At 36.7% G+C, this 18,024-nt stretch overlaps 1 protein-coding gene across 5 annotated transcripts in view; it reads right to left on the bottom strand.

Moving 5' to 3' along the window:
* The window catches only part of LOC121329019 (dedicator of cytokinesis protein 3-like), a 212,002-nt gene that overhangs the window by 103,467 nt on the left and 90,511 nt on the right, over positions 1-18,024 (bottom strand). Inside the window, exon 1 of one of the 5 annotated variants that reach the window (XM_041274214.1) lies at positions 4,422-4,736. The exons of the other annotated variants lie outside the window; for them this stretch is intronic. The gene's annotated coding sequence lies outside the window, so the exon portion shown is untranslated. Of the gene's footprint in view, positions 1-4,421; positions 4,737-18,024 lie in introns of those variants that run through there. 5 annotated transcript variants of the gene reach the window in all.

Here is an 18,024-nt window from a genome sequence, read left to right as displayed (position 1 = left end):
TGTCCTTGCGCTGTAACTCTAATAAATGGTTTTGGTGGGGTAAGACAAATCTTGATCTCTTTCATGCCAGCTTCTGTACCATTTAGTGTACAGGATGTTTCTGAACCACAGAAGCAAACTGAATGGCTGGTGCTGTGGATTGGTGTGATGGAGTTAATGTACTTCAATCTAACCTCAAGGACCTCAGACCATGGAAGGGAGTTGACTGACATGTTTAATTATAGATTTGTCAATGTCACCAGGGCAGTTGGAGAGAACTACAGTAAGTGTAACATTAGAAGAACAAGAGTGTTTGCGTACTGCATACTAATAGATGGCGGAGAGAGTTATTATAAAGCTTCAAAAAGCATGTTTTTAAAAATGGATTCCTCTAAGATACCCTATTGCTGTCAACCGGCCAAATCAGCTAGGCTTGCCTCTCCCCGCTCCTAAATAATTAAATTATTTGATTAAATAATCTGAAAAGGTAATTTAACAACTTGTCTTTAATTTTTTGCTGTGTTCCTATTTTGCCCTTGATTTTAAAATAAACTTGTGTGCAGGTAATCTGCTTTCATTTTTGCCACACTCCTACTGGGCACATAAACCTGTTCTAATTAAACTCACAGAACCTGCTAAATTATTCAGTTAGTGTTGTAGATTAGCAGCTTGGAAAACCCACAGGACACTGTTAAGACCCTTTAAACCTGTGGAAAATATATATTTTTTACCATGCCACTTTAGTTATTGTTATCAATACCCATACATATAAGGGTGGTTGTAAAGAAACCACTCTAATTTAAACATTAGCATATCTGAGCACAGCTCACCCTATACCAGGGGTGGGCAATTCCGGTCTTGGATGGCCAGTCCGCCTCCTGCGTTTGTTCCAACTGACCAATTAAGCTTCTAATAAGTACTTAATTAGGAGCCTGTGTGGTCCTGTGGTTAAAAAAAAAAAAAAAAAAAAACAGGCTAATAACCAGGAGGTACCCGGTTCAAATCCCAGCTCAGCAACTAACTGACTCAACCCGGCAGGTCACTTAACCTCTTTGTGCTCCATCTTTCGGGTGAGACATTATTATAAGTGACTCTGCAGCCGATGCATAGTTCACACACCCTAGTCTTGTATCTTGTAAAGATCTTTGTGATGGTGGTCCACTATGAAAGGTGCTATATAAAGATTATTATTATTAGTATTATTATTATTATTATTATTAATTGGTCCAATTAAGTAATTTAAGGTACAGGACCGGAATTGCCCACCCCTGCCAAATACGCATGTAGATTTGGAACAAAACCTACCTGGCTCATTAACCTCTCTGTCAAAAACTTGACATTCCGTTCAAAAGGAAATGACATACACCTTAAACATTTTCTTTAATCTTATATTCTTTATTAGGAACTCATTTCTAGACATCTTACAGTAAACAGTGATGATGGATCCTGCATCCCACATGGATGAATGTTAAATCAATATTATCCTTAATGTCCACTGTGGCCCTTCCTACAGGGTGTGCAGTTGTGAGAACAACAACAAAGAGACAAACTGTGTTTTTGGTGTTGGGCACTAATACCAGGGCAGGCGGCTGACCCAGTTACAAATGTTGCCAGCATTTCCGAGTGGTGACGATGCCAGTTACTCGCTTGGGTTTTTAAGCAGGCCCAGGAAATTGAGTGCACCAGGGGCATCGCAAAATAAAGACTAAAAGGTTGGCCTTCTATTTGAAAACACAATAGGGAAAACTCATTCAACCTCAACAGAGAGGGTGAGGAAAGAAGGCAGGAAAATGATTGCGACTGTCACAAAAGCCTTTTGATACATAATTCACATAGTAAAAGCTGTGAAATCTTCCCCATTGATATAAGTAGAATGACAATGTGCCACAGATTAAATCAAATCTTGGTTTTAATCCAACTGTACTACACTAAAGCTATTTCTATTGCAATCACTTGTTAATTTTTATTACACTGAAATTGTTTTCAGAGGAATGGATGGCAGCAGATTACACTATGTAACACAATTTTTGTTCCTGGGTAGTAAGTGTTATTTCCTAATTGCTTATTCCTCAAAAGAATAAAAAATGGCTATTATTCCCCACAGACTTTGCTTTTGTGACCAGGACAGGTACATTTCAAAATATCACTATTTCCAATGAGAAAACGGGCGAATTTGTGTATTTTCGTTCACATAAAGTCAGAAAAAAACAACATATGAGTCCAAATTAACATGTATTTATACTAAAGTAATACAAAAATGACTACAAAAGATTTAGAAGTGAGTAGTTTTTCGAGATTTACGATTATACTGTAAATTTATCAAAAAAAAATCTCGAAAAACTACTTACTTCTAAATCTTTTGTAGTCATTTTTGTATTACATTACATTATTTAACTTGGGACACTTATCTACCACTGTAGTCAATTATGTAGTAGAAGACACCCACTCAATTGAATATTAATGGTGAAATATTAACCACTGATTCCATGGCCATGCTTACTAAAATGAGAGCAATTCAACTAAACTGAATCCTGCAGATTTGAAATATGAATAGGATATGTTTAATCACCTTCATAAGACAAACTGAATCCGGCTTCAGCCTGCTGCACCCTATCCCAGTGAACATCTGATGTTTTGGAATTCTACTGTCAGTTATAGTAATCAGACTTTCTATCAGTAACTCTCCATATCTGGTGGATTTATTTATTTATTTTTTAGTTCAGTGTGCAACATGTTCAAAGCGCACCTGTCCCAAGTTGAACAATGAAACACACATTGCATACTGCATTAAATTATCCATTAAGTCACATTTGAGTCATTTTTGTTCAGCACAGTTCAAATCTCTATTTTATGCTGTGAAGCTCAGTCCTTTGGTTGTTACGTTACAAGTCTATGTTGAAAATACCAGCTCTTTTGTTGTTTCTATTGAATTGTGATCATTAAAGAAATAATATGACACAAGAGCTTGATTTGGAGCCTCTTACTGATTCAAGCTGTACAAACAGAATGCCTCATGGCAAGCAGGTTCAGAGGTAAAAGTCAATTGTCTGTTTTTATGATTAAGTTAAAAAATGGTTAAAGTATGGACAAATTAAATACATTGACAACCAGGGATATTTTTGAATAAAACAGTTTGTGAGACACTGCATCTCTAAATGCTTTCCTATTCTAACCATATGCATCCTACAGTTCAGATGTGGCTTTATCTTTGATAAATTTACCTCATGTTACTGTGTTTGTGTCCTGGTACCACTTGTCACTGGTAGCATGATTCTAAGGTTCATTGTGTACAATGAGGCTATGCTGTTGATGGAATTGTAAGAGCAGAAAACGTGCTCTGAATCTACAATGTGTTCAGTGCACGTCCGCTAATTTATGTAGTTAGCATAATCTGAGTTTACACAGAGAACAAGAGCCTATTGATTTCAGTTATTGATGGCTTAATAGTTGTAGTTTGCACTGCATATATCATAATAGGTGCTGTTTCTACCATTGTAGTACTGGTGGTCCTGTTTGAACAGGCACTGTGTATTATGTGCGCTTGGGTAAGTTCATGATTACAAGCATTTTGATCTAGTGACTGTACCGCTAATATGAGTCTTTAAACATCATGACTGACAAAAAGGCCAGCCTCTCATTGCCTCTTGTGTCAACCCTCAGGGACAGCCACATCTCTAGATTATAGTGTGTGTTAATACCAAACAAGCATGCTGTGTCACCCTGGCAGCTTTTTTCAGCAACAAGTGTTTAACATTTTTGAGTATAATTCATTATCTGTCTATCAAACTCCAAACCAACCAACTGGTCATTTCAAACATTACAACCCACGCCCTAGCAACAAAAAGGCTGCCAGATTGAGCAATAACTTTTTTTTTTTTTTTCTCCCCAAAACCAAAATGCATAGTTCATTGTGGAGGGATGACCTGAATCAAGACTGTATTCAGCTTGCTCTTCCAGATGTAATTGTACTTTTCCCAAAGTGATTGCAGACACTGTAGATCGTTCTGAATAAAACCAGGTCAGGCTGCTCATTTTTTTCCATTTCCTCCCCAAGTCAAATCCCAAATTGAGGCTTCTATATTCCAGAAATATTACTAGCCAACACTGCCCACATTTAGATGCCACTACAACAAATTAAAGTATAAGTATGTCCCCGGTTCAGTGGGAAACCACTAATCAATCCAGCATTAATTCAGATTCCATCATGGGTCATTTTCCAATTCAGAAAGACAGAGCTCACCAGCAATCGTGAAGTTGTGATAAAGGTTAGGGTAAAGTGTCAAAATTCTTACAGAGCCCTGGGCTGCATTTACGAGTTTAGATCAAGTAATAAAGCTTCAGCAACATGAAGGTTCAATACTACTTAAATTACTAAACTGGCTGTTTTAATTCCTGAAATATCAAATTAACGCAAAGCTACAAAAAGAGAAAGCTATACTTACTTGTTACAGATGACTTGTTTTCTTTCTTTGAATGGTCAAATAGCTACCAGTAACCAGTAGATTGTACCAAATGTTAAAATAGCTTGTAATTTTTTCTCGGTCTTGTATCTCGGTCTTCCACTGCTTTTCTCTCTTTGTGCAAATTTCTTCCTTTTTATAGCTTAAAAATGTATAAAACCTTTTGCGCAGCCTATTACATTGCAAATCTACTTTCTCGTTTACATCCAGTCTTTTTTTTTTCTTTAAATATAAAAACAAACCCAGCCAGGCTGCCTCTTATTGTTTCCTAAAACATATTTAGCATTCTACAGTAGTTACCTAACTACCATAGCATCAAGCTTTCAGCAACCCACACACTCTTCCTCTCTCTCCAAGTCAAAAGCAGCTTCAGATGTAGGAGATGCCATTGGTCCACAGTGTTGCCACTCATTCTGCAAGCCAACTGTACACATCCTCTGCATGATAGTTAAGGAGCTCGAGGCAGGTCTAGAAAATTTGCATTTTTAAAGCAGTCCTGCAACTTTAAATGCAAAGCTTTGTGTGTTTTTTAAGACCCAGGGCTCATTCTAAACCTCAACCCAACCAAAATAGTCAAAAACTACTGGCAGTCTGTACCAGGAGCAAGGTACCACAATCTGTTGAGCCAAACTAATTGGAACAGGGATACCATTAATTATATTGCTGGATTATATTGCTGTTAATAATGATTGGAAACATTCACTGCCCATCATGTTCTCATGAAGTGCCACTAGTAACTCCCCCATCTAGATCAGAACTCACCTACATGTTTACCTACATTACTCAGTCATACATCATGCAGCAAAACTACCCATTTATAGAAAACGATGTCAAGCAGACACATGGATTGTCAAATGCCTTCAGCAGTATTGTCAGAGAACCTGTGGATACAAGTATGAAGACATTGAAAAAGACTAGTTGAAACATTTCTCATTGCATTTTAGTTTCTTTTAGTATTTCTCAATTCAGAACTCTGAGTACTGTATAGTTATGGATTAATTTAATGTAAGTGTGACAGCCTGTCAGAGAATGCTGAGCCCTTCTCTCACCCTGTCCCTGTCTATTTTGTACTTGTTTATTGGGTTCAAGATCGGATTCTGCTTGAAGCACCCACTCGTCGCTGACCTTGGTCCTGATTGTCTCAATTCTATTTAATAGAAAGAAGCTGCTCCCGAGGAATGCTGTCCATGGTGCACAAATAGGGAGGGGCTCTTGTCTCTCTTAGTAGAGTTATAAAATTACCTCAAAAGCAGGTTTGTTTACTGAAGCTATGGTCTCTTTAGCCTTCGTGACTCTTGAGTTAAACCGCCTCTTACAGTTACATACGTGACTGCCACCACTAAAATATACAACATATCACCATGACCTTCATTCACTGTATGGCAGTGTAAAAATGAAAGGCAGAAATATTTCTCCATATTCTCCTCATTCCTGTGAATGAAGTTTGGCTGGGAATGCGTTGTTTGCTTCACGTGAGACCACAAAAACATACACAATATGAGACCAATATTTGGCACCCCAAAATTTTAAACATTCCGTATTCTGAACGTCCATACCCGAGGGCTCTCTGACTGACGGTAGTGCTGGCAGTTTCAAATGAAAAATGTTCTGCGTACGGAAGAAAAGGACCGAGGCGTATAAATACACATATTCTGATAATTGCAACACTTAAATTAAATAATGTACAAAACAAGTTTAATCAGAATAGGATAAGTCCTTCTCTAGATATACATATAACTCTGAAAGGTAATTTACAGGCAACAGGCTAGCAAATCAAGATGCTTAGTGCTGAACTGAAACAGCAGATCTGTTAGCCCAGGTCAGCAAACATGGTACAGTGTGGTAATTTCTCTGATCTCTATACCAAGACATTTCTATAAATCAAGAAAATAAAAAGAAATATCTGCTTATTGTTTTTTTTTTTTTTTTCATAAACATACATTGATAATCATAAGCTGAATAGCTGACATGGGTTTAAATCCATGTGACCCTGTCTTTAAATAATCTTTAAATAATGATCAGCCTTCATTCAAACCTTGCTGATCAATGCATCCAGCTCACAGCAAGAAAACAAGCCCCATGCTGTCAATTCAATACAGCGTACACACTTTACAGTCATTTTAAGAATAAGCAAAATGGCAGACACCGTAACATGTTATTCAATATTCTTCTCACCTCTTTAGCAGTTGTGCTCAAGACTTAAACAAAAGTTGCATTTGAAAACAGCAAGATAGCTCTGCAATTATTTTCGCCCATTTTTTCCACTTTAAATGCAATTGGATGTCTGCAACTAAAGATCAACGGATCAACCTCCATGCCAATTGTTTTTTGTCACCTCCCAAACCTAAACAATAAATGTTGCTAAGCTACCAATGGTCAAATCAACACTCCCTGTAGGCCCCCAGCCAAGACCGGCAACTCTGTGTGAGCAGGATTCACTGCACATTGACGTACCCTACACTCCACACAGCACTGCTTTTACTAGGTTAGACACTTGGGAAGCAGTACATTTTACAGACATTTTACATTTTTATTGTATTCACCATTTAAAAACTTTGCTGGAGCCTTTCAAATTGAGATCACAAAAAGATGAGCTGAACTGACATACAGAGATAAAGCACTGCTGGAATACAAGCTGCACTGCTGGCACTGAATGATGGAGAATGATGCCATTGCCTGTATCTCTTCTGTCTCTTGACCAGGATTGCATCTTTAAATGGAACTGGCTATTAGTTTGTTGATGGCTTTACTTTGCTCATTAGTCTGTTTATAGGAGTCAGTAATAGGTCTACATCAAAATGATTTAAGAAACAAAACAATCTCAATAAAGCATGTAAAAAAGGTTAAACTAATTTAGCACATTGTTGCTTTGTTGCTGTTGTAATAGAATGTCTATCCGGCAGGGTCACATTGGCAAGATTTTTTTGCCAATTAAAAGAGCGTTCCATAATGTGACTCTGAAGAATGTGCTTAAAAGAAGAAAAATTTAATTGATGCCATTGCTGTACACACACACACACACACACAGACAGACAGATATATATATATATATATATATATATATATATATAATACCTATATATATATATATATATATATATATATATATATAATATAAGAAAACTTAAAAATACCTCCAATGTTTTGATTCAAACACAGGCTCCCTTGAGAAAGATATGTACAACATATCGAAACATTGAGCAGCTGGCTCTTTGAGCTAAATATATATATATAAAAGGTTATAATATAATTATATACAGTAAGGTATTTTGGCATGAACCCATGACAAGGTATAAGGAGGTTTACTTTCTATTCTGATCAGCAGTCGTTCTTGCATCCACTTAGCTGGTGAGCTCCAATGTCTTTACAATTCACAACAGCACCACTAGTTGCTTAGCAACCTTGAAAATCAGTACAAAGAATGTATGTAAAAATACCGAAATATGGTCTAACAAGCAGGTTTGGAATAGCGAAGCTGCTCGTGTGTTTGTCATGTCTATCTATGGCTTTCTCCATGTGAAATCTGTCCCGTGGACTGCATTGTCAAACAGTCTCCACCTCCAATCTTGACGTAATGTATTCTGAGGGTAAAGAAACCTGGAAAATATTTCAAATGAGATGTAAGGCACATAAAAACCACAGAAAATAAAACAAAAAGTACAAGGTTATTGACATTATTGTTCAGGTATTGTAAGATTAGACTGGATTAAATTGTTCATTGCACAGATTGCTGATGTAATATGTGAGTTTAAATACCCCTAATGTGTGACAGTGGGATTAACTCTTTAACGTCCAAACAAGAGATCATTGTCTGTCCTCAAGCAAAAGATTCTCATGAATCTGTAAAGTCTCCTGCATTTACCACGACACATTATGAACAATTTAAGGACAGTACAGTTTGCATTGAAGTTGCATTGGTTTTAAAAGGGACCAGCGTGCAATAACATAAACATACTCCTGATGCACTGGAGAAACTGGAAACAGATAAGGTAACTGACGTAATTTGATTCACTACCTGAAATATGCACACAATCCAACAAGGGATTGCAGCAGCAAGTCACCAAGATCATGTCCCTACTGCCTTTAGCTAGTTGGATTGTCAACAGGACATATTCAATATAAGGCTGAATTCATGAAAATGTACTATATCCTATATTTGTATATAAAACTGAACACAATTATGGCACACTGAAGCGTTATAACATTTGCTAAATAAATATAAAAAATTCAAAATATTGGAAAATAGATTTAAATATATATATATATATATATATATATATATATATATATATATATATATATATATATATATATATATATATATATATATATATATATATATATATACAGTATATATATATATATATACAGTGCCTTGCAAAAGTATTCAGACCCCTGACCAATTCTCTCATATTACTGAACTACAAATCTTACATTGAAATTTCGTTCTGTTCGATATTTTTTTTAAAAACACTTAAACTCAAATTCAATTATTGTAAGGCGACATTGGTTTTATGTTGGGAATATTTTTATGAAAATAACAGCTTTAGGTCTTTTGGGGTAAGTATGTACCAGCTTTGAACACAGTGTCAGAGTGATTTTGGCCCATTCTTCTTGGCAGATCCAGGTTTTTCAGGTTGGTTGGACGACGCTTGTGGACCGCAATTTTCAAATAGTGCCACAGATTCTCAATGGGATTGAGATCAGGACTTTAACTGGGCCACTGTAGGACATTCACCTTTCTGTTCTTGAGCGACTCCAATGTTGCTTTGGCCATGTGCTTGGGATCATTGTCCTGCTGAAAGGTAAATTTCCTCCCAAGCTTCATTTTTTTTAAGAGGACTGAAGCAGATTCTCTTGCATTATTTTCCTGTATTTTGCTCCATCCTTTCTTCTTCCAATTGTAACAAGATGCCCAGTCCCTGCTGATAAGAAGCATCCCCACAGCATGATGCTGCCACCACCATACTTCACTGTAGGGAGTGTCTTGAGGCATGGGCAGTATTAGGTTTGCGCCACACATAGCGCTTTGAGTTTTGGCCAAAAAGCTATCTTGGTCTCATCTGACCACAAAACCTTTTCCCACATCGCAGCTGGGTTACTCTCGTGCTTTCTGGCAAACTCCAGACGTGCTTTCAGATGGTACTTTTTGAGTAACGGCTTCTTTCTTGCCACCCTCCCATACAGGCCAGTGTTATGCAGAGCTCTTGATATGGTTGACTGGTGCACCATTACTCCACTCCCAGCCACTGAACTCTGTAGTTCCTTCAAAATGATTGTTGGCCTCTCTGTGGCTTCTCTCACAAGTCTCCTTGTTTGAGCGCTTAGTTTTGAGGGACGGCCTTCTCTTGGCAGTGCCTGGGTGGTGTGATGCAGCTTCCACTTCCTGATTATTGATCCTACTGTACTCACTGGGATATCCAAACACTTGGATATTATTTTGTACCCTTTCCCTAATCTATGCATTTGTATTACTTTATCTCTAACTTCTGTAGAATGCTCTTTGGTCTTCATTTTCCTTCAGATTCACAGCCTTACCAACGATCCTTCAACAGTTGGGTTTTTATCCAGAAAATGTGACAGCAACTTTAATGGTTCACAGGTGGAGGCCAATGGTAAGGTAAAGTCTCCCCTCGTTAGGGCAATTTCTTTCATCGGTGCAAACTGGGAGCTTCCACAGCACAGGGGTTGAATACTTATGCAAGCAAGATATTTCAGTTTTTTATAATACATACAGTAGATATTTATGCAAGGTCATAAAGTGACAGGTGAAGTAAATTCCCTCCCTTGGCGTAAACTGCGATTTCTAATATAGCACAGTGTAATTATTACAATTGTTTAGTCAGTGAGTGCTCTTGTGAGTGTGGGTGGATGTGTGGGTGAGTGAGGGAGTGAGAGGAATAGCGAGGTTTTACTGATTCTTAAAAAATCATTGTGACTTAAAAAGGGAGATTTTATACCGTCTATATTTAATATACAATTTCAGTTAATTATCCTTTGTATGTGTGTTGTCCAAACATTTCTCTTACTGTTCCTGCTTATATCATTATTTATCGAGCTTAGTAACTAAGGTGACAGTTTTTAGGGCATCTGTGAGTTAATGTAACATTTCAATACAAAACAAAAATCACAGTTACAGAAGGACAGATATTACAGCAGCACCTAGCAACCTAGTGGTCATTTTCTCAGAGCACTCACTTCAGAAATTTAACTCAAAGTGTTTGACCCAGTGTTTGAAAAACAACATTTTTGGTGGAATAGTTTTGTAAATCTAATCTAATCAGCAACAACACAGAATGGCAGAGAACACGCTTAGCACATTATTAAACCGGTAAGAAACCGAATTATATGAAAATGTACATATGGATCATATAGATCATATGAAATCTTTACTCAGGATACATTTCCAGTAATTGTCAGATTGTGGTGGTTAAAATCAATAGCAATATCACCAATGTCACCAAGCAATTATCATTTGTAATGTGCTGTTATGACCTTTTGACCTCATCTTCCTCATAGATTCAATTACTTTAATAAACTTAAAAGAAAATAAATATTTGGCCCAAATGGTCAATATTCATATTCCAGATGAACTGCAAGGATTATTCAGAGTGAAGCACTGTAAAAAAAAAAAACACAGATCAGTGCTCCGGACCCAACAGCCTTCACAGCTTATTAAATCAATGTATTAAATAATACTGGTTTGCTTCCATTGTTGGAAACCTAGTCTCTACGAGGCTGAAAGGAAAGGTCACGCTGATCGGAATACCACCAGTATCTTCCAGTGCGTCCATTTATTATACTTTTCACAGGCATGCAAACACATCAGAACTCATATTCATAATATTCATATCATGGCTTTTGGCTTATTTTTTTGTGGCTGGGTATGATGTGTTCAGTGTTTCCTGCCGTGTCAGATATTAAAGCATAATTGTACGCTAAACAGCATACATTTAGAAAACCAATTTTAAACTGGTATAAAACAGGGTCTTCATGACTCTTGGTCACAGTCAGCAGAGTGAATTCAGCAAAATGAATGAATATGATCTATTGCAAAGAAACACAACATATTTCAAGTAATGTCAAAAGCAAGTGCTGCTAAACTTGTCTTGTACGTACACATGCATGCTCTGCCACTAGTGTACAATCAATGGGCCATTACCACAGTTTCATTATATATGATCAATAATAATAATATTTACCAGTAAATTATATATATATATATATATAAAAACATAAATACAAAAATATATAAAAACAAAATTAACAGTTAGCTATTTAAGTATTTCACAATTTTAAATCCCTTTTTTTTTATTGTGACATATAAGCACAGTTGTTTTAAAGAAAGTACAATAATACATGAACTATACAGAAAGGGTTCCTTTCTTATAATAAGACTGTTGTTGTAGTGGCATTTTGGCTGAAATGACAGCCACAACAAATCTGTGTTATACGGAGTTCTGCACCATCAAACAGGACATTCTAACAAGGAGGCACTGCCATTAATATTTACTACAGGCTTTAGAAATATATCATTTATAGATAGATAGATAGATAGATAGATAGATAGATAGATAGATAGATAGATAGATAGATAGATAGATAGATAGAAAACAAAAGAAACAAAACTATGTATCTCAGCTGGTCTTCCATGGGTATAACATTCTAAATTAATGCATTAGGAGCTGTTGTTTAGAATTGTGGCCTGCCTGCCAGTCCAATTTACATTTACATTAAGCCTCCCTCTGACTCAAATTACAGGGGGACTCTATGCCTTATTAAACAGAGACACAGAACAATAATTGCTATACAACTTTAATTTTCACTGCAATTATTTCCATCCCCAGCAGCCATCCAGTGCTAATAAAACCCACATTACAGGAGACAGCCAATTTTACAATAGCAGACAGTTTTTTTGAAAAGAAGCTGTGGCTTCTGCCTTTTTGCTTCTCTTCCCATTTCACATGCATTAACCCTCTATGTCTGTTCTCCTATCTTCTAAAATTAACTATGACAGAGGACCTTTGATATTCGTGAAACCCATGGCTTTCAAATGAAAGTATATTTTGCTGTTTACAGTTTGAGATATTTTACATCATTGTACTGTTACAAAAAGAAAAGGAAGGACAGCCTCAGTTGTTTGGTTTTCAACCCAGAGTTTTGGAAGTCAACCTAGCTTTAAAATCACAGCAAAGGCAATACAGCGTGTAGATCTCGACTTACGATGTAGCACAAGCAAAAAATACATAATAAAAAAACACTTTATAAAAGTCATGCATGTGGATAAAAGGTCTCTACAACCCTGTGACCTAAACAATGGAAGCAGTGATGCAACAATTCATCGAACATTCAATTACTTATCGATATTGCTTTTGTTCTGCAAGCCTCTATTATGCAATCATTGGTTGATGAATTGCCCTGGTGGCCTGATTAGAGCTTTACGTGGCTAGCTACCCAGTTTGCTACCTTGCTTTGTAAGGAGAAATCCAATTAAAAAAATGAGATGTCTTGCTGCTACTTAATCATAAAGTTTTATATAATAAAAGTATTATGTACAATAATATGCACATGCATGGTTTCAGTTGTTTTTAAAGGGTTTTGTGAAGAGTAAAAAAAAAAAAAAAAAACCCAAACAAACAATTTGCTTCCTGATTTTGAATAATAAAGTAATTCTCAACGCATCAATTATAGTCCAATATTGCAATAGGAATTGTTTGCTAATTGCACCTCGACTAGAAATAAATATTACTTTTGTTTTCTTGAATTCTTTAGTTGAATATGGAAACTACAGATGCCTACTGTAGGTATATTAGAACAAAAAAACTGCTTGAAATTCATTTGGTGGCAAATATTACCATGTTTCTATTTGTTTATAAAACATAATTTATAAATGACCATGAAAAAGCTATCGTGCAACAGAAACAAATCACATTCAACTGTACATAAGATTTTGTCTTAAATAAATCACATTCAACTGAACAGATTGTTTTCTTTTCATTCTTAGACTTTCTGTTTTATATTTGTAATTAATTTAGAACAATTTGTAGATTTTATTTTTCACTTTGACATTATGGACTTTTTTTGTGTTGATCAGTGGCAAAAACTCCTAATTAAATCCATTCTGTCCAATAAAATGTGGAAAAGTCCAAGGGGGGTGAATACTTTTGAGAGCCACTGTAATTTGATCAGGATATCCAAATCTATTTAGTTGTACTGCTGTATGGTACAAATATACTTTTGTTTTCCAGCTAATTCAAAATGAAAGAATATTCTGAACTTAGTTTACATTTTGAAATAATACCCAACCATGAAAAACCCATGTTTGTCCAAGCACTATTTATCAAGCCTGCTTTCTTTTCTTACACACAGGAGAGATTTCTCACTAGTTACAACCCTAAGAATATCCTTGCTATCGTAAGCCAAGCTGACAAAAGGAACTGATTCATTTCCAATGACTGAGCATTTTAGGGCTGCAGTTAAGCAATTCTGGGTCTGCCATTCAGCTATCTCCTAAAACAGTTCTCCGGTGCTTTACCATGAGCATTGATTCTAACCCTGTAATCAAGGTCGGAGTTCACTCTCTATATAAAAGTAGCTATAGCAAAAACACTTACAGTTCTTCAGGCTCTATCAGGCCTTAATGAATGCAAACGCAGGTCCAGATCAGTCTCACTGATTTTTTTTTTTTACAGACCCTGGTTTGCACTAATCTTGGACCACCTTACCTTAACATTAAGGACATGCCTCAGCCCCAGTATGGCTATTTAAATCCCCAAATCCTCAGGGACCTTGTTATCAAAATACCTGTCTCACACCAGCAGGGCAGAAATGACTATGTGTTCAGTACCATCCCTGTGACAGTACGCTGCTTCAGGGATGTGTCACTATAAATAGAGGATGGCTTGGAGCCCCTTACACAGTTCCCTTTTGTTTAATCAGTCAGAAGAACTTGCCAGTTAAATCTACTATAGAAAGCCAAGGAATGGGGGGGTTAAAAAATGAAAAAAACTATTAATTATAGAGGTAAAACAAAAAGGCTCTTCTGTACAAAAAGGAAGACTGGCACTTTTATTTTGCTAATTGAACAGCTGGATTCATTTCAACATTAGGGAAACACTGTCAACTGTGCAAAATAAAACAAAAGAGATGAAGTGTTGAAATTCCCCGGTCTATCTACATCACACCTCTGCCATTAATTAGATGTCATTAGATGTTATATTATCAGCCTGCGAACTGTCATATTGCCTAACACTCTTAACAGCTTTGTTTCAGTAGGAACTGTTAAGAAATAAAGTAGGGACAATTTTACGCAAAGGATCTGAACCATGTGACAAACCACAGTGGAATGACAAACATCCCAGTAGCAAACAATCAATGGTATAAATGCAGCCAGGAGTGACTGGGGAAAGAAAGCAGAAGATAGCGTCTGAAGATGATGGTGTAACCTGCAATACATATGCACAATAACCGAAAAACTGAGTGTAGGTTGTTTGCAAGCTTCATTGACCAGAACAGTGTACAGGGAGTTACTTTTAATGGCATTTCACCACTAAGTGTCTCTGCTATATAGTGGGAGCCTGTGAATGACATCTACATATTGCTTCAGACGCAAAGCAGAAATTACTTTTTTTCGTGAACAAAAGTTTCAACGTCCTGTTTCCTTGCAAGCCCTGTCACATAAAGTGTTTGCTGTTGTATTTGGAGGAACGAGCAAGGTGCCATCCGCCATGTTATTGTTTTGTTTTTAATTTGTTAAATATATATTTTTTAATTTATTTAAGAAAGGGGTACTCATTGCCCCTGTGCATATTTTCTATTTACTTTGTATTATGGCTTATTTATTGTATTTATGTGATGGTGTAGACGTATGTTTTTGTATTTGTGAGGCAGCATGGATGGGAAGTCCCATCCACATTAATACACTCCTGAAGATATAATCCCACAACATATAAGCCTGCAGTTCTCCCTTCTCGGGGTAGGTGTTTGGAGGAGCAAATGGGAGCGAGAGAGGCGTGTAAGAATAAGAAGTACGATTATTGAAGGCTCCTGCCCAGCCTGTTCACAGTAGTACTGTGTTCATGATTTTTGTTTTTGTAAACCTTTTATGTTTCACTCTGTGAGCAGTGTTTTGCTAAAATATTTTGTTATCTTTTTGTTATTTAAATAAACAGTGCTGCAGCGTCTTTTGCCCTGCAGTACTGCACTTGTTTGTTTCCTTCCTGCTTCTGGCCTGCAGTCACCACAAAGCCATTCCTGTCACACAGGGGTCAATCTTTTTTAACTTGGTATGAACAAGTATAGTAACATACATTCTCCAACACAGAAAATAAATCTCCATGACCTACAATGACGGTGTGTTCATATAAAATGTAAGTGTGACTGACAGACAGGCACCTCCATACTATATCCCCAGATTCTGACACTCCCAGTTACACTGAAAGTAACCAAGTTATATCACCAATAACAGTTCCCACACATTTAATTAACACATGTAACTGGGATGGTTGCAATTACAGTCAGAAAAAAAGAATCTATAAGGAATAGCTCTTTTATATTGTTACTTTGTTTGGTGCCTGCTTTAAGGGTGTATTTATATATAACTTACTGAGCTGGCAACACTGTCACAATGCATTACCAGTATAGTCCCTTTTACATACAGAACCTATTGTGTTGAAATTGTGTTGCAATTGCAATGAGGTCTCCCTCGGAGACAAAGTGCTTTCACACATGAAATTTTCACAACGTCCTCGGGGAGTTCCTGTTAAGCGCCTTCAGCTTTCTGACAGCCTCAACTTTATGCTGTACAGAAAGAGCCAATACCAATTGTATACCGCTGCATTGAGTAAGACAGGTCTTTCACATGCAAATATTTATTCAATACTATATATGCACTATGTACATGAATTTCTGTGCTATACACTGTAAACCAGATATTAGCGTTGATGTGTATAAAAATAAAGCATCCACTAGGGTAAGTTGTAATATGAATGTTACTTATGCAATAAGGCCCGACAGGCGTAATATATACGGACGCTTCAGGGTGTTGGGCAGCACAAGACAACCCCCCGAGAAGTCTGTATATTCAACGACGTCTCGGATTTCGGTACATTTTCAAAGGTCTGTGTCGGAGCTGGGTGGATAACGTGCAGAAGTGTATTTTTGTGTTTTTCTATAGCGTTTACAACAGTGGCGTAGAAAAGGGTGGTTTTACACAATTCATTATTCAACCACGTGGGTTAATAAAAAATATCAGCCATGTGCAAAAATCTCGATCCATCACATGATGTATTACTTTAATCTAGCGCCGCTTATGTTTTTAAAGCATGTGTCACTGTTTTACTGTTACTGTACCAAATGTGTTAAAGTGAAAAGATATGCTGAGAAGATTGTTTTAAAAGTAACAACACTAATAATGCATTATCAGAATGTTGTTTATGAATACCTTTTTATATAAAAAATAATTTTATATGTTCTATTCCCATGTTCTTTTTTTCAACTTTATTTATCTTAATTAGTAAAGAGATTTTTTTTTTCTTTCTGCACTACAATAAACCAGTGCACGCACATACAGAGGGTCCTAATAACCACGTTATAACCACAGAAGCTACAAATAATTGTATAACATTGAGAGTTTACTGCATTAGAAGTCAAAGAGTCCGAAATCTCTATAGGACACTAGGAATACATGCTAAAAGTTTGGTTAAGAGCAAAAAATGTAAGGCAGTTACCATGTTCACCATGTGGAATGTGTCAAATAGATGGACTGATTGGCCCATAATGATCCCCATTTTATTGAATGAGGATACTAAACATGGCAACTTAAATCTATAGAGCCTAACAATCATTTTATATTTTCTTTACTAAAATTCATAATTTATCAGAAAACACCTATAGCGCTCATGCTTCAAAAGCTGCTCATGAGATAATCCCAACAACCTTCAGAAATACACAGCCATGTGCAAAGGTTTGGGAACATCCCACTATTAAAAAAAAAAAAAAAAAAATGGAATTAATGTTTCTGACACTACCCAAATTGATGAACCTGAGGTCTGAAGCCAGAGGTCTTGTGTGTTTACAAACCAAGCCCAGGTCAATCTAGGGTTGAGTGGGTTCTGCAGGAACATACCACAGGATTATTCTAAACAAATACAAAGCTGAATGTATGTTGCAAAGCAACTTAAACGAGAAAATAATATATGTAAAACAATTACTGCATTTGATGCTTCAGAAAGTCCTTCATATATAACACATATTTATTTTAAAGCAAAAATTAGCCCTGGAAATACATCTGAGTTTCCAGAGACTGACTAACACCACACCGCTTACTGATGACTGCACACTCGACTGAGCCCTGGCTGAGATGAGACAGACCCCTGCGCTCCACACAGTCAGGTGACTGCCTCACTGCAGGTTGGCCCATGTGGATTCAGCTTCAGTGCACTGCCTCCAGGCCCTCAAACAACAGTTGTCTTCAAGGTGCTCACATGGAAGTAAGTGCTTGTGACAACTTATCACTTTCATTCTCCTCCATGCTTCCCAGTCACCAATGTTGTTTTATTTTAAACCCCCTTAATTGAATGCATTC

Source organism: Polyodon spathula, chromosome 16 (assembly GCF_017654505.1).
Source record: "Polyodon spathula isolate WHYD16114869_AA chromosome 16, ASM1765450v1, whole genome shotgun sequence".
Classification (NCBI taxonomy): domain Eukaryota; kingdom Metazoa; phylum Chordata; class Actinopteri; order Acipenseriformes; family Polyodontidae; genus Polyodon; species Polyodon spathula.
The sequence above is the reverse complement of the archived record's forward strand: the minus strand, read 5'-3'. Positions and strand labels throughout refer to the sequence as shown.